Genomic DNA, 23,794 nt, shown 5'->3' on the forward strand with positions numbered 1-23,794 from the left:
CCCTTTAAGCCACATCCTGTTCCATAGGGCTCTTTGTCTGGTGCGTGTCCGGGGAGGGGCAGTCTGGTTTTGGGTTGCAAGTATCATTGTCTTTTTGTCTCAGAACAGAAGGAGGATGGACAGTAAACAACTTGTATAGAACGATAAGGGTCGCTTACGTTTAAGAGCTGCTCTTAGGATGGAGAGATTGATTGACTATGGAGTACAAGGTGGCTTGCTGGTTTTATATGTGCATTTTTACTAAGATGTGTCTGTAGTTTCCTACTTCCGTCTGGCTTCTTGCCCTTTCAGAGACGGAGAGCACAAGCTCCTTCCCGCCTCTGCAATCACAGCCGGTCATGCAGGGCCGCGTGCGCCTTTGTACCCAGACAGTCCAGATCCTTCAATAAGCTCGTTTTTTATATGCCCAAGTTTTTTATTAGCGTTTCCTGTCCTCAATCAGGACCTCATAGCCAGTTTTCTTTATTCACAGTTATCTGGTGAATTTTTTGTCATGCCAAGATACCATTTTAGTCAGTTTTCATAGTAGAGTGTGATGCGCATCTATCAAAATATCACATGCGCACACTATAAAACATTACAGCTCGTAGACCATCAATAGATCAAAGTAATATACTGCCTTCAGTATGGTCGTGCATCGGTAGGTTTAAGTGGTCCTCGTGCATGCGCTGCTTTCCTATTCTGTTTTTATTCTTTTAACATCATTTTTCTTACTTGTGTATATCAACAAAGAGGAATCGAAATGATTGTGGTTCAGTACTTTCTAGGTTCACTTGTGGTCTTTGAAGTTCAGACAGATCTTCTTTTTAAGCTCAGTATTCTGCACTGCTTGCCGCAACACAACTCCTGCTATCTACAGCTGTGTATCACACAGGAATAAACATCCATTCGTTCGCACACATGCTGTGTTGAGGATTTATTTTCCAGTTTTGCTGAAGCATTAGCTGCTGGCTGCAGTATTATCCTTTCTCTCGCCGTCTCTACCACAGAAAGTGCCATTAAGCACTTGTTAATGGTCCTTCATTCATGGCCTCTCTGTATAAAATCTAATCTAGCTGTCAGAGATGTAATGTGACTGCAATTATTCTGTAACTGCACATTTGAGTCCTGACAGTCTGTAGGGGAAAACAATGACAGAACAAATGCATTTTACAGCAACTTACCATGGACTCACTCCATTCTCTCATTTTGTGTTGTCAGGAAATGTGAATGATCTTTTCGGGGCATCAGGAAGATTTTGGGGGTCATGTTGCACTAAAATACTACAGGGCAGGTTTATGGAAAGTGGGACCCCCGATCACCCCCCTATCGCCACCATGTGTGCGCCGTATTTAAAAAACAGCGCACCATGGCGCACGGTAGGGGGCAATAGTGTCATTTTTAGGTCGAGCATTCGAGACCTCTTGTATATACTTTAGTATATACTTCTATACGTCTTTGTGGGGTCTCTGCTTTTTCACTAGTTTGTTTCAGTGTCCTTAAAAATCCTTGCTTGCTAGTGGTCAATCCTTGCTCTTTGTCCCACCTTTTCCACAGTTGTACACTCCCCTGGAGCATGGCCCTAGTACTCGTACCCCTCCATGTGTGCCTATGCAGCATGTGCTTAGGGATTACTTTTTTCAAAGGCTGATAGCATTTGACCAGAGCGCTGGATGTTTCAGTGGCCCCAGTCTGCTTTTGTTAACAGGGATCCAGTCTATTACTTATTTTCATCTGCAGTCATGTGTGACTTTGTTTATTCCATTCCTTACTCACGCATTTTGAGCAGCTTGAATTTTATTGCAGCTTTCATTCCTCCCACCCCCTCCTCCCAAGACAGAAAAGACCAGCTGTTGTGCTCTGATCGGAGCTGCTCTCTCCTTAAAGAGAGCTGGAAATGTGCTCAGCAGGACAAACAAAGGTACAAATGTTTTACTGGCTCTGATTTCTTTTCTTACTGGTGTTATTTTTGTTTTATTAGTATCCTGCTTGTGTTTCAGGCTTTGCTCCTTTATTTTGCACTCTATCTGCCTGTCTTTTTCTCCTCACTGCGCTACTTTTCGCAGAGCATTCTTGCTCAGAGATCCTCTCTGTCTTTGTAAATAGGCCTGCACTGCCCTGTTTTCAGTGAAAGTGTCTAATTGTTTATTTAAAAGTTAACATTTAATGGTTCTTTTGTGCAAAGGCAGCACCTCTCTTTAGTTTCTGAGATTGGCTTGTTTCAGAAGAAAGGGGGCCATCTGTCCACCCTGTGTACACATCGAACATCGACCAGGGAGACAGAGACACCAACCCTGCTGTGACTAAATAACCAGGCAGGCTGCAAGACAAGAGCCATAAAGTATGTCGATTGTGGCCAAGGTACGGTGTTTTGACAGGATTGTATACATGTGAAAATCTTTGCCAGGCATTAGTACCACGAGTGAGCAGATACAATACTGTAAATTACTATACTTGCATTGGCAAGGGCGTTGCATTCAAAGCATTTGGGCAAAAAAAGCTAAAATTGCTGGAAAACAGCAACAAGTTATGTTTCAAGCCGTCTCTCCTCTGTCGCAGTCTCTTCTCACCCCGTCTAGCTGTTTTCTTTCCCTGCTTTTCTCTCCACTGCTTTCTCCTTCGTTTACTTTTTCGCGCTTACCACCCTCTCTTCCTTCGTCTTAGATTTCTCTCTCTGCAGCTGTTTCTCTCCTCAAACCTCGAAAAGAACCCAACTTTTAGTTAGGAAATGTGGGGCCTTTTCCCTTCTTACACATTGTCTAGCGTATTGCTTGACAACCCTTGCACAATTTATTTTTATCATATAACTAATTCTTCCCTGAGAGTCACTGACTGTACTTTTCATCTCCTATGCTCTCCATTTTACTATTCTGCACAGCTTTATCCGCCAGGAACACTTTTGGAATGAGGAACCTTGGCACTGTTGAAGCTCAGTGTACAGTAGCTATAGGAATTATGGGAAGGGAATATAAAAACATATGTTAATAAATAAAGCAAGGGCCAATGTCCAAAAAAACAGGACTTGATTTGAGACAGTGTTTTTTTGTGGGGCATCTCTGCTCATTTTTAAAGATTGGCACTTATTTATTTGCATCACTCAGTTACTGCGAGCAAAAGATGCATATGGGAAAAACGGAGGAAGAGAAAAAAATGTCACAAATGTAGAACACAAAAAGCAGCCCGGGTGAGCTGAATTGGCAATGACTGACTATAAATAGGTTAAACAGACCCAAGATTGCTTCATCATTACACAGCTTCAGTATTCTCTGCTCACATATTAAGTTGTAGCAGCCGTGAGTTTCAGAGGAGAGCACTGGGCACCGGTACTTTTTCATTCACAAATTAAGCACTACCAAAAATGCAATAGTAATATTATTCCTGCATAAAGTTAATTTACTTAAAAAGTAAGGTTTTTCTACAGTATAGAACAACATATCAGAGTGACTGCGATTCCTACAGCTTTGGTTACACTAAACATAAACTATACGCCAAGTGTCGAGAGTGTATTCATTTCAGACTGCGAAGCAGGTGTCTGCATTAGTAAGCTGAATTAGCAATATTTGCCTACATATTAACTAAAGAGGCCAGAAATTGCTTCAGTACCACACAGCTTTAGTATTCTGTGCTTGCACATTTAGTTGCAGCAGCTGCGAGGTTTAGAGGAGAGTTTTGGGCACCAGCACATTTTTATTTACAAATTGAGTAGTGAAATAATTGCAAGAGTAATATATCCCTGCACAAAGTTTATCTTAATTAGTAATTATGGTTTTTCGCAATATGGAAACATACATCGGAATGAATGTGATTCCTACTGCTCTAGTTATACTGAATTTAAACACTACATTTATAGTATTTTGATTTACTGTTTCTGTCGGGAAGGAAGAAGTTTGTGCTGGCCCTTGTGTTTAACATAGAGTGCCTAAGGCTCATTTACATTTGTGTCAAAGGATAAGATCTTCAGACATGGAGGAGCCAGGAACCTTTAACACTATTTCTAAAGGTTTCTTTTTACTTTGATCTTTTATACCTCAGCAGTATTCACCATTGTGAGAAGGTAGCCTCTTTCTAGCATTGTTACCCCCACTTTTGGCCTGTTTGTGAGTATATGTCAGTGTGTTTTTACTGTCTCACTGAGATCTGGTAGCCAGGGCCCCTGTGCTCATAGTGAAAACCCTATTTGTCAGTGGGTTTTGCTTGTCACACTGGGATCCTGCTAGCCAGGACCCCAGTGCTCATAGTTTGTGGCCTAAATGTGTATGCCTGTGTAGTGCCTAACTGTGTCACTGAGGCTCTTCTAATCAGAACCTCAGTGCTTATGCTCTCTCTGCCTTTAAATTTGTCACTATAGGCTAGTGACCACTTTTACCAATTTCAATTGGCATACTGGAACACCCTTATAATTCCCTAGTATATGGTACCTAGGTACCCAGGGTATTGGGGTTCCAGGAGATCCCTATGGGCTGCAGCATTTCTTTTGCCACCCATAGAGAGCTCAGACAAACATTTACACAGGACTGCCATTGCAGCCTGAGTGAAATAACGCACACGTTATTTCACAGCCATTTTCACTGCACTTAAGTAACTTATAACTCACCTATATGTCTAACCTTCACTTGCTGAAGGTTAGGTGCAAAGTTACTAAGTGTGAGGGCACTCTTGCACTAGCAAAGGTGCCTCCACATAGTTCAGGGCCATTTCCCTGAACTTTGTGAGTGCGGGGACACCATTACACACGTGCACTGCATATAGGTCAATACTAATATGTAGCTTCACAATGGTAACTCCGAATATGGCCATGTAACATGTCTAAGATCATGGAATTGTATCCCCAATCCAAATCTGGTATTGGGGAGCCTATTCCATGCATCCCCGGGGCTCCACTATGGACCCTGGGTACTGCCAAACCAGCTCTCTGGGTGTTTCTCTGCAGCTACCGCTGCTGCCACCCCACAGACAGGGTTCTGCCCACCTGGGGTCTGGGCAGCCCAGTCCCAAGAAGGCAGAACAAAGAATTTCCTCTGAGAGAGGGTGTTACACCCTCTCCCTTTGGAAATAGGTGTTAAAGGCTGGGGAGCGGTAGCCTATCCCAGCCTCTGGAAATGCTTTGAAGGGCACAGATGGTGCCCTCCTTGCATAAGCCAGTCTACACCGGTTTAGGGAACCCCCAGTCCATGCTCTGGTGCGAAACTGGACAAAGGAAAGGGGAGTGACCACTCCCCTGTCCATCACCACCCAGGGTTGGTGCCCAGAGCTCCTCCAGTGCGTCCCAGACCTCTGCTTTAGGTGGCCAGTCCTCCACTGAGGGCTATTTAGGGTCTCTCAAGTGGGCTTTTCCTCAGATAATGACTTGCAAGAATCCAGCAGGACTCCTCTGCAATTCTCTCTTAGACTTCTGCCAAGGATCGACCTCTGACTGCTCCAGGACACCTGCACAACTGCAACAAAGTAGCAAGAAGACTACCAGCGACATTGTAGGGCCTAATGCTGCAGGCTTTCTCGACTGTTTCCTGGTGGTGCATGCTTTGAGGGCTGCCTGCCTTCATCCTGTACTGGAAGCCACGAAGGAATCTCCTATGGGTCGACAGAATCTTTGCCCTGCTTTAGCAGGCACCAAACTTCACCGTCACCGGTACTCTGGGACCCCTCTCATCCTGACGAGCATGGCCCCTGGAACACAGGTGGTGGACCCAAGTGACCCAGACTGTCCAGTGGTCCAACTGTCCAAATTTGGAGGAGGTAAGTCCTTGCCTGCCCTCTCCAGACAGTAATCCTGTGCACCAGGTGAACTGCAGCTACAAGGGCGTCTGTGAAAATTTCCACAAAATTCTGCATGCACAGCCAAGTCTGAGTCCCCAGCACTCTGTCCTGCGATGCTCAGCTCCCTGAGTTGATCTCCGGTGTCGTGGGACCCTCTTTTGCAGTGTTGAGATGACCGACATGTTCAGACTTCTTGAACCCATGTTCAAGGATTTCTGCGGGTGCTACCTTCTTGTCCATGGCCTCACTACATTGCTGAGGGCCCCCTCTGTCTCCTCTCCCAAGTGGCGACATCCTGGTCCTTCCTGGGCCCGGGCAGCACTCTTTTTCTTCAATCGCGACTCTTGCAGTTAGCAAGGCTTGTTTGCAGTCTTTTGCCAAAGAAACAACTCTGCATCCTTCAGCACTCCGTGGGACATCTTCTGCACAAAGGAGAAGTTCCTAGCACCTTTCATTGTTGCAGAATCTTCAGCTTCTTCCACCCAGAGGCAGCCATTTTGCACCTTTATCTGGGGTTTAGTGGGCTCCTGCCCCCCGGACACTTTTGCGACTCTTGGATTTGGTCCCCTTCCTTTGCAGGTACTCAGGTCCAGGAAACCGTCTTCAGTGCTTTGCAGTCTGTTCTGGTCTTTGCAAAATCCTTTATCATGACATTAGTGTGTTTCTGGGGAAATAGTAGTACTTTACTCTTACTTTCCAGGGTCTTGGGGTGAGTTATCTTGGACACCCTTAGTGTTTGTTTACACTCCCAGCAACCCTCTACACACTACACTCGCCTAGGGGTCCATTCATTGTTCACATTCCACTTTCTTAGTATCTGGTTTGTGTTGCCCCTAGGCCTATCGCATCCTATTGTATTCTACAGTGTTTGCACTGCTTTCTGACTGTGTTACTTACCTGACTTGGTTTTCTGTGTATATTGTGTATTTTACTTACCTCCTAAGGGAGTATATCCTCTGAGATACTTTTGGCACATTGTCACTAAAATAAAGTACCTTTATGTTTAGTAACTCTGAGTATTGTCTTTCTTATGATATAAGTGGTAAAGTAGGAGCTTTGCATGTCTCCTAGTTCAGCCTAAGCTGCTCTGCTATAGCTACCTTCTATCAGCCTAAGCTGCTAGAAACACCTCTTCTACACTAATAAGGGATAACTGGACCTGGCACAAGGTGTAAGTACCATTGGTACCCACTATAAGCCAGGCCAGCCTCCTACAACCATATGTTTGCATCCTACGTCAATGGGGTTAGTTATGTTTCAAACCTCTAAAAGATCAATTGCTTAATTTTGTCCTACAATTTTTACACAATACTTACATATTTTAAATATGTACAGTACAAACATATTAGTAATACTTTTGTTTAGGTGTTTTGGTAATAAGTGCCTTGTGCTCTTTTGCAATGAGTGGCAGTAAATGGGTTAAAGAGGCACAACATCGCTTAAGCATTACACAGCTTCAGTATTCTCTGCTTGCATATTTAGTTGCAACAGCCGCAAGTTTTAGAGGAGAGCTTTGGGCACCAGTAGGATTTTATTTACAAATTAAGCACTACCAAAAATGCAAGCATATTATTCCTGCCTAAAGTGAATTTGAATTAGAAACTAAGTTTTTCTTACAGTATGGAAACATATATTAGAGTGACTGTGATTCCTACTGCTTTGGTTGCTGAAAATATGTGGCAGATAAGACCAAAATATACGGCAGGGTTCACAAATTAATGTAGCAAAAAAAGTCAAGTTATACATTTACAATGCCAATAGCTCCAACTCAAGTAAATGCAAGACCTATTGCATTGCAAATGCTTGTTTATGATGCTATTAATGTACTCTGCGGGAGTAGTGCCAAAATCTGACCTCTTCCCTACCCCGCCCCCATCCTGCACGTATGGCCAGGGTATCAAGGACCCAGCCAAGCCCTCAGCCAAACAGTTCACGGGCCCGGTTTCATCAGCACCTACTCATGGTGGAAAGGATTCCAGGCCACAAATACTGAAGGGGAAGAGCCTGCACCAGCCAGCAAGAAGGGGAAGGAGCCTGCACCAGCCAGCAAGAAGGGGAAGGAACCTGCACCAGCCAGCAAGAAGGGGAAGGGACCTGCACCAGTAGCTGTCACAGAGTCCCCGCCGCCAGCTGTGGTTGTGCAGCCATCAGTGAGTGCACGGGCTGAGCAGGAGCCTCCCACAACCACCACCACAGTGCAGCCATTGGAGGGTGCAGGGGTGAGCAGGAGCTTCCCATGACCACCACCACAGTGCAGCTATCAGAGGGTGCAGGGGCTGAGCAGGAGCCTCCCACTACCACCACCACAGTGCAGCCATCACCGCCAGCGAACGCCATAAGATCCAGCCTCTATGGGCTGCTGTGAGCTGAGCAGGAGCCTCCCACGACCACCACCACAGTGCAGCCATCGGAGGGTGCAGGGGCTGAGCAGGAGCCTCCCACGACCACAACCACAGTGCAGCCATCACCGCCGGCGAAAGCCATATGATCCAGCCTCTATGGGCTGCTGTGCGGCCTGCCACCATCAGAACCAGTGGGCATGTCACTCACTTGGGAGACTGTGGCCTTGCACTCCCCAGGTCAAAGCACAGGGCATGTTGCCCCCTCCAGAACCAGTGGCCAATCACCCTCTTGAGAGACTGTGGCCTTGCACTCCCCAGGACCAAGCACAGGGCATGTTGCCCCCTCCAGAACCAGTGGGCAAGTCACCTACTTGAGAGACTGTGGCCTTGCACTCCCCAGGACCAAGTGTAGGAAGCTGGCCTGGCATATAGTGGGTACCTGATGGTACTGACACCTTGTGCCAGGTCCAGCTATCCCTTATTAGTAGATTAGTAGTGTTCTAGCAGCTTAGGCTGATAGAGGTAGCTATATTAGGCTGAAGTAGGAGACATGCAAAGCTCCTACTATACCACTTATATCATATAGCACTATGTCATAAAAAACACAATACTCAGAGTTACTAAAAATAAAGGTACTTTATTTTAGTGACAATATGCCAAAAGTATCTCAGAGGATATAGGGCCAGATGTAGGAAACTCCAGTTTTGCGACTTGCAAATTGCGAGTCTGACCGACTCGCAATTTGCAAGTCGCAAAATTGGATGCAGAAAGGTGTCTCAGACACCTTCTGCGACTCGCTATGGGGTCGCAAAGACCCACCTCATCAATATTCATGAGGTGGGTCACAGTTTGCGACCCCATAGCGAGTCCCTGCACTCACAGGGATGGTGGCCTGCTGTAGTCACCAGACCTCCATGTCTGTGACTGCTTTTTCAATAAAGCAGTATTTTTAAATTTATTTAGCAAATGAAAACTAAACCGAAACCATTTGGTTTCGTTTTTTTCAGAGTAGGCAGTGGTCCTATGGACCACTGCCTGCTCTGCAAAAATATTTTTTTCGGCATTCACAAAGGGAAAGGGGTCCCATGGGGACCCCTTCCCTTTTGCAAATGAGTTACCACCAGTGTGACACTGGTGGTAACTCTGAGTTGGTTTGCGACCGCATTCGCGGTCACAAAGCAACTCTGAATTGCGATGCGGTCACAAATAGGAAGGGAACACCCCTTCCTATTTGCGAGTCGCATTCCCAAATTGCGAGTCAGTACCGACTCGCAATTTGGGAATGAGCATCGCGTGAGGCCATTTGCATGGCGCAAACTGCGTTTTTCGCAGTTTGCGCCATGCAAATGGCTTGCTACATCTGGCCCATACTCCCTTAGGAGGTAAGTAAAATACACAAAATATACACACAAACCAAAATCAGGTAAGCAAACAGTTAGAAAAGTAGTGCAAACACTGTAGAATACAATAGGATACAATAGGCCTAGGGGTAACAAAAACCATATACTCCAAAAGTGGAATGCGAGCCACGAATGGACCCCAGGCCTAGTGTAGTGTGTAGAGGGTTGCTGGGAGTGTAAGAAAACACTAAGGGTGTCCAAGATACCCCAACCCAAGACCCTGAAAAGTAGGAGTAAAGTTACCCTACTTCCCCAAAAACACACTAAAGTCGTGATAGGGGATTCTGCAAAGGCAAGGTTGATCCTTGGCAGAAGTCGAAGAGGGAGATGCAGAGGAACTCTGGTGAGCTCTTGCTTTCGTTGTCTGAAGAGAAACCCACAGGAGAGACTCTAAATAGCCCTCAGAGGAGGATTGGCCACCTAACCAGGTAAGCACCTATCACGTAGGGGTCTCTGACGTCACCTGCTGGCACTGGCCACTCAGAGGCCTCCATTGTGCCCTCACACTTCTGCATTCAAGATGGCAGAGGTCTGGGACGCACTGGAGGAGCTCTGGGCACCACCCCTGGGGTGGTGATGGACAGGGAAATGGTCACTCCCCTTTCCTTTGTCCAGTTTCACGCCAGAGCAGGGCTGGGGGATCCCTGAACCGGTGCAGACTGGCTTATGCAAGGAGGCACCATCTGTGCCCTTCAAAGTATTTCCACAGGCCTGGAGAGGCTACTCCTCCCCAGCCCTTAACACCTATTTCCAAAGGGAGAGGGGGTAACACCCTCTCTCAGAGGAAATCCTTTGTTCTGCCTTCCTGGGACTGGGCTTCACAGACCCCAGGAGGGCAGAAACCTGTCTGAGGGTTGGCAGCAGCAGCAGCTGCAGTGAAAACCCCAGAGAGCTAGTTTGGCAGTACCCGGGGTCCATGCTGGAGCCCAGGTGCTGCATGGGACTGGCAGCCCAATGCCAGATTTGGCATGGGGGGACAATTCCATGATCTTAGACATTTTACATGGCCATATTCGGAGTTACCATTGTGAAGTTCCATATAGGTATTGACCTATATGTAGTGCACACGTGTAATGGTGTCCCCGCACTCACAAAGTCTGGGGAAATTTCCCTGAACAATGTGGGGGCACCTTGGCTAGTGCCAGGGTGCCCTCACACTTTTTAAATTTGCACCTAACCTTCACTAAGTGAGGGTTAGACATATAGGTGACTTATAAGTTACTTAAGTGCAGTATAAAATGGCTGTGAAATAACGTGGACGTTATTTCACTCAGGCTGCAGTGGCAGTCCTGTGTAAGAATTGTCTGAGCTCCCTATGGATGGTAAACGAAATGCTGCAGCCCATAGGGATCTCCTGCAACCCCAATACCCTGGGCACCTAGGTACCATATACTAGGGTATTATAAGGGTGTTCCAGTGTGCCAATCAGAATTGGTGAAAATGGTCACTAGCCTGCAGTGACAATTTTAAAAGTAGAGAGAGCATAAACACTGAGGTTCTGGTTCGCAGAGCCTCAGTGATACAGTTAGGCACCACACAGGGAACACATATAGGCCACAAACTATGAGCTCTGGGGTCCTGGCTAGCAGGATCCCAGTGACACAGGCAAAAACAAACTGACACACAAGTAAAAATGGGGGTAACATGCCAAGCCAGATAGTACTTTCCTACACCAAGCACAGGGCATGTTGCCCCTTGTTTCCGCATCCGGCTGAGGTACACCCCACACCCATGGTGCCTGCCTATTTGCCAACTGATGCCCCTGCAGTGTTCTCTCCGTATTGGTGCAGGGATCGAGTGGGGCCTTGGGCTTTGCCCTGTGGCCATGTGGCCCCTGTGAACTGAGGACTGGGCAGTGTCCCTTTTTTGTACATTTGTACATATCTGTTGCATTGCCACATCGACTTATTATTTTTGATGTTGGTCTTATTACAATCACTTTGGTCAATTCCTGTTGTCCTTGCATTATTCAGCCAATTTTCGGGGAGAAATTGTTTTCTAGTGCAGCTGGTTGTGTGTATGGTGTGTGTGTATGGGGTGTGTGTTGTGCATGTGTGTCACTCTCGTTTTCCTCCCACCCTCCCTTGTGTGCTAGGCGGCTGTACTCACCGTCTTCGCCGGCGTTGATGTTCGTGGTGGAGCATAACGTAGAAGATCATCGGAAAGACTTGCAGTTCTGGTTCCATGGCGGCGTGGTCCTTCCCTGTGTCTCCAATTGTGAGTCCTTTGACTTCTGAACTCTGTTTCAGCCAGGCTTTTGATGGCATTGGTACCGCCCTGGAAAAGGTGGCGGATTGCCATGTCATAATATGGTAGGTGGTACTTTGTCTTCTGCCTGGCTGTAGACGACTACCGTGAACCATTCTGCATCACATGGAATTTGGAACAAAATCACTGCTGGATTGGATATCACTGGACAACATTTGACCACAATAGCATTCATTTTTCTAAAATCCTGAACAATGCAACATTTCCCACTTGGTTTTCGCAAACCCATAATATGTGAATTACATGGGCTGCTCAGCACTTCTTTCAAACTCCTTGCTTCACAAAATCTACAATTAGAGGAGTAACTCCTTCAATTACATCTGGTGCCATATGATACTGAGATTTCTGGAAAACTGCATTAGGTTTGACTGCGACTTTGACTGGTTCAACTCCTTTAATTAGAACAATGTCTTTCCCAGAAAGGTCCCAAACTTTTAAAGTAACGGTACCTTGTAGATCAGTTGGCAGTACTTGTACTGCAAATGCAGGATGAAAAGAAATCAGTGGGAATTCTTCATTAACTGGATTACAGACAATTTGTATGGGTGTTTCTTCATCATCATCATCACTATTTGTCTGAATGGCAATTCCATCATTTGTACAGGTAATCAACCATCTTGATTTGCACAACAAATCCTTCCCAGGAGGCATACTGGACTAGAGTCACAGACTACAAATGTATGCAAGCCTTCAAAAGTACCAATTTTAACAGGAATCGGTTTAGTAATCAGATTTGTCAGGAATTGATTTGCTACTCCTACAACGTGCACTGTTTTCCCAGAAAGTGGCACATTGGGAACTTCTGCAGTTCTGACGGTAAAGCGTGTAGCTCCTGTGTCAACCAAAAATGACACTTGATGACCCATTTCTGTTCCATTTACATAAGGACCCCTTTGATCTACCTCTAATGAAGCTGCTAGTACACATTCTTCTTCATCCGAACTCTCACTCACAATTTCATCACTCAATTCATCCTCACTGTGTAATGGAAACTGCTGTATTAACTGATTGTTTTGACATAATCTTTGACTCGTGTTCTGCTAAGGAACCACTACCTGTTGCTGTGCCATTGGAGCTTGAGGTATTTGCATTTGTTGCTGTTGTGGCATCATTTGCATCTGCGGTTGCATATGCTGTTGTTGTGGTACCTGAAAACGTGGCACCTGCACCTGCTGCTGGGGAATTTGCATTTGCTGCGGAATCTGCATTTGATTATTCATATTCTGGACATTTAAATTAGGGTTCAGAATTCTTGGTCCTCTCAAATTTGAAAAAAGATTATTTTCATTCATCTGCACAATACCTTGATGCACCATCATTGGACACTCTCAATTCCAGTGCCCAAGACCCCCGCGAGCGTGACAAGGTAACATCTTTCTCATTGTCTGTATATCACCCGAATTAACATTAGTATTCAAATCAACACCGACAACATTATTTCCGTTTCCACCACCACCACCACGTCCTCTGCCTCTCACCTGTCCTTGATTCTGAATCACCTGCATGTTTCCCTGTTGCTGTGGAAAAATTCCCCACATTCCTGATTGTGCAGCTTTAATCTGCATCACCATTGCCTTTTCTTTCAATCTCTTCTGCTTCATTTCAATCTCGACACTGCAGTGTTTAGCAAACTGCAATACTTCATCGACTGGTTTTGCTTGCCAGCATATCAAATGACTCTTGAGCATGTTACCAACTTCAGGTCTCAACCTTTCAATAAACCTAAACACGAAATGAATCATGTCTTTAGATTCAATTGTCTCTGTACCACTGTAATGTTTAAATGCCTGCAACAATCATTCATAACACGCATTTATCGACTCCTTCGCTTCCTCTGCTGTCCTATCAATTCTCTGCCAATCAGTACTTTTAGTGGAAATTCTCATTTGCAAAACCTCAATCACTTTGTAATAGCTTTTCTTTAAATCAGGAGATGGTGCACCAGTAAGATGATTCACCCGTAACTGGATCTCGTGGAGGCTCTCTTTTTGGCCCAGCCATACATCAGCTGGGACCACTATTTCTAACAAGGTATTTAAATCCTTCCACAGGCATTTTGTGCGAGTTTCACAAACCTATCTGTCTGCTAGTACCATTCCATTGGTTTCTCTCTGAATCTTGGATAATCATTTGTTTATTACAAAATATCATTCTTGCTCCAAGGGACATGAACATAATTCCCTCCAGGAATTTCTCTCATTAGTAATATTTTTACTGGACTATCAATCTGCTGTGTGTCCGTAGAGTTCAAATTTGCAGACTTTTCTTCTAATCCCTTTTCTTTACCCATCTGCCTTCCTATTTATCTAACGTTCCCCATGTTTGAATACTTTGAAATAAAAAAATTTTGTGAATTTTCACTCCAGGTGACCTCATGTTCTCAATGTCTTTTGAATCAAATTCTAATCTGTAACTTCTTTTCAATGTTTTAGATTTCTCTGCAAGTTCTGATAATCTCTGCTGTGCCAATCCTGATCTGCTTGTGACATCTTTTCACATAAAGCATAACTCATCTTCATTATATGAGTCAATTCTAGTTAGTTCAAGTGTTCCCTTAATCATTTTGTTTAATTCTAATTTTAATCTTGCCAGATTCATTGCTCTTCCCCCTTCAGCAACTGTTTTCACGCCGCTCACTTTCTCCAACCAGTGTGTTAACTGTTGAGCTGTCAAGCCTTGAAAGGAAACATTATTATTCACATTGGGTACACATTATGGAGTATTACATGCTCGACCCATTACTCTTTCAGGTGGCATCAGAATTGAATTTGAATCTGAATCTGACTTTTCCAAATTTTGTGAAGTCCTGCAATAAGTTAAGTCTATAAGCGGACCCGTTTTGCCAACAGTTTGATTAATTGGAGACATAACTACTGTAGTAGCATTGAGTTTCTCCATTTCTGCATTAGTATTCAAAAGATTCTGTTCATTGCTCTCATTATTTCCCTGGGCATACAATGGAACAACTGGACCAGTAGTAACAGGAACTGTTAATGCTTCTGGACTTGATAGAGTATTCTGATTTGAGTAACTCGATTTTGTTACTGTTACAGGAGTACACCTTGGCATTGTCTGGGCTTGGCTAATAACTTGCAATGGAGTCACTTGAATTAGGTGTAGGCCCCACCTAGACTATCACTGGATTTTGAACAATCTGTGGTGCTACCGGTACTGTAATACTCGGTGTAGAACTTACAATAGCAATTGTAGAATAAACTACAGGCTGAGCTACAGTTTGAATCACTGGAGTCTGAGTAACTGTGATGGCAGGAACATTAGTTGTGACCTGTACTTGACTTTGTGTTATCAAAACTTGAATTAGTGCACTTGGGCTAGTACTAGTACCTGGACTTGTCTCTTGTGCTGGATATGGAGGAGGACGATTTCTCAATAATTGTGTTATAAATTCATCATCACCTGAGTCACTATCATAAGTCAATGATTTCCTAGCTTCATCAGACTTCGACTCAGTTTCTTCAGGAACCTTATTCTTTTTCTTTGTCTTTTGTCACTGTCCCCTTTCTCTTGTGTAATAGCAGGATACATTCTAATACCCCGTAAAGCTTCGACTCACCAAAATGTTTGCTCATTGTCCCATTTTGCTTTTAGCAAAGATTTCTCAGGTTTTTTCATTTGTCTCTCAAATTTTAATTTCTCTTGTTGTCTGGCTACTAACTCCCAAATAGCTAAAGCTTCAGATTCTGCCAGTCTCGGAGGGGGTTTTAATTCGTAAAAAATATTCTTCTAAAATTTTCTAAAATTCTCATATTAAAACTTCCATGAGAAGGAAACACTAAGCTCCCTTCATTCTCTGTTATTTTGCACCACTGTTTTAAACAAATACATGCTGAGGCACCTTTCTCTTCAATTACTATGTGCGGATGCATCTCCTCTTATCGCACTCTTTAATGCTTTAAAAAATGTCATTATCACCTTTAATTGACTCAAAACTATGAATTAAATTCAAAACAGGAAGTAATTTAATCCCAAAATCCTTTTTGCTTGCTTCTCCCAACCAATAGCTGTTCACAGTTGTCCACCATCCGTTCTTGCCTCCTTTTACCTACCGACCAAACCCAGCGCAGTCCTATTGATGTCACATTTACCCACACATCAGCTGACAAAGCCTCGCGGATGAGCTTTCAAACCCAAATCACACAGAAACGAAATGCAAAATATTGCGAGCACCAAAGGATAGTCAACAAACCAACTTCTCTACTTACTACAGGAAGGGGCGCAATCACTTCATAAGCTTTACCGATATTCCGACTGTGGCATTTAGCTCTAACAGCTACTCATTCGCTTTAGCTTTCTCTCATGCGCAAGTAAAATTCGACCAGCAAATTTCACTCTTGACTAATTCTAGATCCTCCCTGTGTGCTCAGAAATCACCAAGCATCTGTCAAACTAACACTCTCTTAACGCACTCTAGGAATACAACTGCACTAATTACAGACAAGTAAACAACAACCAAATGTCTCCTACACTTGTACAATACTCTTGAGTCTTAGACCACGCAGGGTTCATAAACCAACAATCACGTGGGCAATTTTTGACCTGAAAGCGTCACATTCAATTGAAGTATGATGACTTCTCTACAGTCACCTTTAGGAGCGTGCAAACTAATCAAACTACATTGGAGTACGCAACCTCCCTAATTCTCTCATACATCACAATTCACCTGCGATTTGCCAAAGCACTGCAAGCACAAACCCTATTCAGAACACAAACAACACTAGGAACACTGGGAACATACCAAGTTTCATCTAAACAAGCATTGGCAAAACCTAATTTCCAACAATCAGAATTTTCAAGAAGTATTGGCAAAAACCAAATCTCTCAAATTCAGGATGTTTCCCTCCTAATGAGACAAAACCATCAAAACTAGGATGTTTCCCTCCTATTGAGATGAAACCATCTTCTCCTACCAAATTCTGCAAGCGCGAGACCACCTATGACAGGTTAAGCGTCACGTAATAAGGTAATGACATATACCACCTTCAGAGGTCAACTCGAATCTTTGGACGCAGGCCGGAGTAAAAAAACATCCAATCAGACAATGTCAGCCAATTAACATCAAATATACCATCTAATAATCAAAATATTCACTCTGGAGTAAATAATTTATACACACCATGACCTATGAGGCCATGAATCACCACACTAGTTTACCTGATGCTCCAGTGCTCCATTGATGAAGATTCTGCTGTCTGCTGTCTCCTTTGGGAGAAGTATAACCAATGTGCATTTGTCTTTCTTGCAGGTTTTTCTCCTTTAGAAAATCCAACCGCTTATTTTGGTTAGGGTCATGGTTAGATGTTTTCCAAATTAATTTTTGTCTTAATTTAATTTTTGCATGAAGCCCACACATGCTTATCAAAATTAGAGTAATAACTAGAGATGCCTGATCCAAATTAAATTGTCTTTTAAATGATTGTGATTAATTCATCTGCACAAACTAAATGTATACTGTTTGTATTTTTCACTTAATTCTGCTTTTATTCTGTATTGTTCTTTTGGAGTGTCTAATCATAAATGCTTTAGTTAGGCTGAGATGCTTTAGTCACTTTTGACAACCTGTGTTGTTTTTTACTTCTATCATTTGGTCTTGCGCAATATCTACGTGACTTTAGCATTGTTAATTTGAGGGCAATAAATGTTCAAACTTTACTAAACTAGTGTGGTGCTTCATGGCCACATAGGTCATGGTGTGTATAAATTACTGACTCCAAATTGAATTTTTTGATTATTAGATGTTATATTTGATGCTAATTGGCTGACATTGTCTGATTGGATGTTTTCTTACTCCTGTCTGAGTCCAAAGATTTGAGTCAACCTCTGAAGGTAGTATATGTCACTACCTTATTACATGACACTTAACTTGTCAGAGGTGGTCTCACACTTGCATCCTGAATGTTACCCTGTAGATTTCTAAGGCATATTATGGTATAAGATGGAATATGGTGTGTGGGGAGCTTGGAGACAGTTGGAGCAGCACCCCCGTTGCGTGGCTCCCACGGTGGTGCTAGTTTTATGAAAGTAAATTACTTCAGAAAAGGTTAATGGTAGATGGATCTTCACTGCAGACACTGTTTAACCCCTTCGCTGCCAGGCCTTTTCCCCCTCTTGTGCCAGGCCTTTTTTTGGCTATTTGGGGCAGTTTGCGCTTAGGCCCTCATAACTTTTTGTCCACATAAGCTAGCCAAGCCAAATTTGCGACCTTTTTTTCCAACATCCTAGGGATTCTAGAGGTACCCAGACTTTGTGGGTTCCCCTGAAGGAGGCCAAGAAATTAGCCAAAATACAGTGAAAATTTAGTTTTTTTCAAAAAAATGGGAAAAAGTGGCAGCAGAAGAAGGCATGTGTTTTTTTCCCTGAAAATGGCATCAACAAAGGGTTTGCGGTGCTAAAATCACCAGCTTCAGGAACAGGCAGACTTGAATCAGAAAACCCAATTTTTCAACACAAATTTGGCATTTTACTGGGACATACCCATTTTTAAAACAAATTGTGCTTTCAGCCTCCTTCCAGTCAGTGACAGAAATGGGTGTGAAACCAATGCTGGATCCCAGAAACCTAAAAATTTCTGAAAAGTGGACAAAATTCTAAATCCAGCAAGGGTTCATTTGTGTAGATCCTACGAAGGGTTTCCTACAGAAAATAACAACTGAAAAAGAAAAATATTGAAATTGAGGTGAAAAAAACAGCAATTTTTCTCTACGTTTTACTCTGTAACTTTTTCCTGCAATGTCAGATTTTCAAAAGCAGTATACCGTTACATCTGCTGGACTCCTCTGGTTGCGGGGATATATAGGGCTTGTAGGTTCATCAAGAACCAAAGGTACCCAGAGCCAATAAATGAGCTGCACCCTGCAGTGCGTTTTCATTCTATACTGGGTATACAGCAATTCATTTGTTGAAATATAAAGAGTCAAAAATAGCTGTCAAGAAAACCTTTGTATTTCCAAAATGGGACCAAGATAAGGTGTTGAGGAGCAGTGGTTATTTGCACATCTCTGAATTCCGGGGTGACCATACTAGCATGTGAATTACAGGGCATTTCTCAAATAGATGTCTTTTTTACACACTCTCTTATATTTGGAAGGAAAAAATGTAGAGAAAGACAAGGGGCAATAACACTTGTTTTGCTAATCTATGTTCCCCCAAGTCTTCCGATAAAAATGATACCTCACTTGTGTGGGTAGGCCTAGCGCCCGCGACAGGAAACGCCCCAAAACGCAGCGTGGACACATCACATTTTTTTAAAGAAAACAGAGGTGTTTTTTGCAAAGTGCCTACCTGTAGATTTTGGCCTCTAGCTCAGCCGGCACCGAGGGAAACCTACCAAACCTGTGCATTTTTGAAAACTAGAGACCTAGGGGAATCCAAGATGGGGTGACTTGTGGGGCTCTGACCAGGTTCTATTACCCAAAATCCTTTGCAAACCTCAAAATTTGGCTAAAAAGACACATTTTCCTCACATTTTGGTGACAGAAAGTTCTGGAATCAGAGAGGATCCACAAATTTCCTTCCACCCAGCGGTTCCCCCAAGTCTCCCGATAAAAATTATATCTCACTTGTGTGGGTAGGCCTAGCGCCCGCGACAGGATATGCCCCAAAACGCAACATGCACACATCACATTTTTTGCAAGAAAACAGAGGTGTTTTTTGCAAAGTGCCTACCTGTAGATTTTGGCCTCTAGCTCAGCCGGCACCTAGGGAAACCTACCAAACCTGTGCATTTCTGAAAACTAGAGACCTAGGGGAATCCAAGATGGGGTGACTTGTGGGGCTCTGACCAGGTTCTGTTACCCAGAATCCTTTGCAAACCTCAAAAGTTGGCTAAAAAAAACACATTTTCCTCACATTTTTGTGACAGAAAGTTCTGGAATCAGAGAGGAGCCCAGCGTTCCCCCAGGTCTCCCGATAAAAATGATACCTCACTTGTGTGGGTAGGCCTAGCGCCCACGAAAGGAAATGGCCCAAAACACGACGTGGACACAACACATTTTTTCATAGAAAACAGAGGTGTTTTTTGCAAAGTGCCTACCTGTGGATTTTGGCCTCTAGCTAAGCCGGCCCCGGGGGGGGGCAGAGATGGCCTAAAATAAATTTGACCCCCCGAAGCCACCCCCGCCCGGGAGCGACCCTTGGCTACGGGGTCGCTCCCCCTGCGTGACATTGGTGCCAAAAAACAAATCCCCGGTGCCTAGTTGACCTAAAGTCGGCCAATCTGCCCCCAAGGGGGGCAGAAATGGTCTAAATACAATTTGCCCCCCAGGGGATCGACCCTTGCCTAATGGGTCGGTCCCCATCTCTAAAAAAACAAACAAACAAAAAAAAAACAAAAAAAAATAATTTGCCCTGGCGCCTAGATCGGCCTAATAATAGGCTGATCTGCCCCCGGGGGGGGCAGAAATGGCCTAAAATAAATTTGACCCCCCACCCGGGGAGCGACCCTTGCCTACGGGGTCACTCCCCCTGAGTGACATTGGTGCCAAAAACAAATCCAGCGCGATGGGCGAGACTCTGAGATGAGCGCGGGATGACGTCACAGGGGGTGGGGAGGCGGGGGGGAAGGGCTTCCCCTTCCATCCCCGCCTTGGGGGGGTGGGTGGGCTTGCATGGGGGGAGTGCTAGCGCTCCCCCAGTTTCTGTGACCTCGTCCAAGGCACACGGGAACTGTAGCCTTGGACGAGGTCACCTCGTCCAAGGCACAGAAGCGGTTAATAAAAAGTGAAAAAGATATGCATAATCCTCGCCTCCGTCTCCTTAATAGAATTGAAACTTTCCTTCTCGATAGCTAGAAAATTTCTTATTTTCCCAAAAGGTTATGGAAGGTGCATATTTTCTGCAAATTCACACTATCTTTCTCAGCATATGAGAATGAAGTCTGAATATTCTCAGTAAAACATGTACTTCCAGAAGGAGCAGTTTGTCAGTTGATTCCCTTGTGTTCTACTGCAGCCTCCCAGAGCATTCTAAAGATCAACTAGAACGCTAACAGTCTTACTTATGAGAAAAGTGTGGCACACCTGAAGCCATCTTGATTGAATCAAACTCGTAAAACTTAAACTATTTAATTTAGAAAGGAACAAAATGAAGGGGTTATAGTTGCCACAGGCATTATGGTTAATGCCTTAGAAAGAAAAATTAGGACATATTTTAAGTGAGTTCTCAAATATCTTCCTCTTCTAGGTCATTAAAACATTCTGGCCTGCAGACTGAAACATGCACTTTCAACACCAGCAGCAGCCTGCCAGTTAACGCCCTGGTGATAAGTTGCTTTACTGGAGTATTCTAATGAACAACTAGAGTGCTAACATCCTGAATGTATGCCAAAGGTGTGGCACATATGAAGGTTATCTACAGAGGATACTGAGTAAATAAGGAAATTAGGGAGCTTCATATCAAATAAGTCTTCCAAGATGGCCACCAGAGAAAAAAGAGCCCAAATGTAGCAAAAATATCACCCAAATGTAGCCAAGTAAAGCCTAGTGACAAAAGTGTGCAAAACCCTTAATTTAATTTTTTTTGCTATTTTATATAGTGCAGACTTGACCCAAAGGTATTGGAGTGCTTTACATGAGCATCAGTTACATTACACAAGGACACATTAATTTTGGTTTTAGGGATGAGGAGATTAAGTGATTTGCCCAGAATGAAAAATGTCCTAGCTAACAAAAAGGAAAGTTTCAATTCTATTAAGGACAAGTTGGCGGGGATTATGCATTACTTTCTTCACCTTACTAAATGAGCAGCCTTCAAAGAACATAAGTAGGAAAAAACATTAAGACTACATATCCCATGAATCCCTGCCAATAAGTCTCCATAACAACGTCAGTCCAATCATAACACAGTCCGATATTTATAAAGGTGTGACACCCCTTTTTCTTGTTCACTGGAGGAAGTTGACCTTGAACGAATGCCCTATTCAGATTTTTGATCATAACCTACAAAAAACAGAGGTAAACCACATTATCCAATCCTTTATAACAAGTTACCAGGATATTGGTCATATATGTAATTCAATACATTTTGTTAACAGTATGAAAGAGAAAGAACAACAGAACCATGTTCAATAGTTGTCTATATATATGACTTAAAGCAACCAAACTTTACTCAATCGGAAAATCCCATGATAGTTCCAACAGCGTCAGTAACCATGACTACGACTTCCATATCAGCGTCACTAACACCAGTGATGCTGATTGTCATCTGGCCTGAGTCGCTTCTCTAGGAATCATCATGAATGTTGGAAAAGCATACAGTTTATCCTTCAACTAGTCCTGGAGGAAAGCATCTACTGCCACTGCTTCTGGATCCGGTTGTCAGCTCACATGTAGTGCTAACTGATGGTTTAGTTGGATCCAAATACGTCCAAGTTCAATGGGCCCCATCTGTCCATCAGGGTCAGAAAAACTGTGTGCTTCAATTGGCAGTCAGTCACTGTTGTCTGTGGAATTCTTGGAATTTCAGTTCACTATTTTATTCTGAATCCCTGTAAGGTATTCCTTGGTCACCAAAATCTGCTTATGTAGGCAATTATGCCAGAAGTCCTTTGCTGAATTTGACAGAATCTTCTAGTGGGTGCCTCTCAACTGGTTTATGTATTGTATTGCTGAGATGTTGTCCATCAGCAGCAAAATGCAACAGGAAACTCTGTCTCTGGTGAGAGATTTGACCAAGAAGGATTCAGCCCGGAGTTCCAGGCAGTTGATGTGTAACTGAAGTTCTTTTTCCGAACATCTGCCTCCCAATGACACATCACAGCATCTTGCACCCCAGCCCAGACGGTTGGCATCCGGTTCTACGACAATGTCTGGTTTTGTCACGAAGATCCCTCTCCCGTTCCAGGCTTCCATGCTATCTATCCACCATTGGAGGTCCATCCTGGCTTTGGGAGATTGGGACATTCGTTCCAAATAAGTTAGCCCCATTCAGAGATGAACTGCTTTCAGTCTCTGTAAGGCTCAATAATGGAGAAGCCCCCAGAAGGTGACTTGTATGGTTGACGAGAGGAATCCCACTATTCTGGCCAGCTGACATAGGGAAATTCTTATTCATCTGTATTTTGGAGACCTTCAAAATTGGGAGACTCAGACATGCTTCAACTGAATCAATGAGGAATCTCAGGAAAGTCATCTGTTGGGTTGGTCTCAGTTCAGATTTCGGTTAATTGATGACAAAACCCAATTCTTGAAATAGTGCAATAGTCATAATCAGTTTGTGTCTGAGTTGTGCTTGGCACTGGTCCATGAGGGAGATTTCGTTTAGATATATGATCATCTGTACCCCTTTAGAAGTGGATGACCTCCACCAGCCGTGGGAGTTTGGTAAAGCACCATTAGACCGATAAGAGGCCAAAGGGAAGAGCCCGAAACTCGTAAAACTGTCCCCTCCAAGCGAACTGGAGGAATCTCCAATGAGGACGGAAGATGAGAACTGATAGGTGGGCGTCTTTGAGATCCAGCCTCATCATCCAGTCCCCTGTTAAGAGAGTGTTTCTTAGAAGATGGATACCCTCCATCTTGAAGTGGTGGTATATTAGCCATTCATTGAATTCCATCAAGTTTATTACTGGCCTGAAGCCCTTGTCCTTCTTCTCTACGAGGAATAGATTGCTCAGAAAGCCATTTGGATGAAGTACTGACCTGCAAATGGTGCATTTCTCCAGATGTTCTGTCACTTCTTAGTCTATTAGATTTATCTATGCAATCGAGAAGACCAGGGGTCTGAGTCATACCACTTGGACTGGAGATCCATAAAACTCTTTGTGATATCCTCTGACTGTTTGGAGAAACCATGGCTTTACTGTAATCTTCCCACAATTGTGTATATACATTAGAAGTTTCCCCCCCTAGATTTTGAGGGAAGACAGGATACTGCTTACCAGAATTTCCTTCTGGCACCTGGTGCCTCTGCTGGGGTAGAAGGTTCCCTGCTGTTGTTCCTCATGAACTGGCCTCTAGAGGAGCCTTGGTGATAAGATCGGCTGGAGGTGCGACCCCTGCCTCATCCAGCCCCTGCAAAAACCTTCCCTGGAAA

General features: G+C 43.9%; 1 protein-coding gene across 1 annotated transcript in view; it reads left to right on the top strand.

Moving 5' to 3' along the window:
- Positions 1–1,760: 1,760 nt before the first annotated feature.
- The window catches only part of LOC138301371 (beta-1,4-galactosyltransferase galt-1-like), a 54,142-nt gene continuing 32,108 nt past the window's right edge, over positions 1,761–23,794 (top strand). Inside the window, exon 1 of the mRNA XM_069241790.1 lies at positions 1,761–1,900. The gene's annotated coding sequence lies outside the window, so the exon portion shown is untranslated. The remainder of the gene's footprint in view (positions 1,901–23,794) is intronic.

This window comes from Pleurodeles waltl, chromosome 6, assembly GCF_031143425.1.
Source record: "Pleurodeles waltl isolate 20211129_DDA chromosome 6, aPleWal1.hap1.20221129, whole genome shotgun sequence".
NCBI classification, from domain to species: Eukaryota; Metazoa; Chordata; class Amphibia; order Caudata; family Salamandridae; genus Pleurodeles; species Pleurodeles waltl.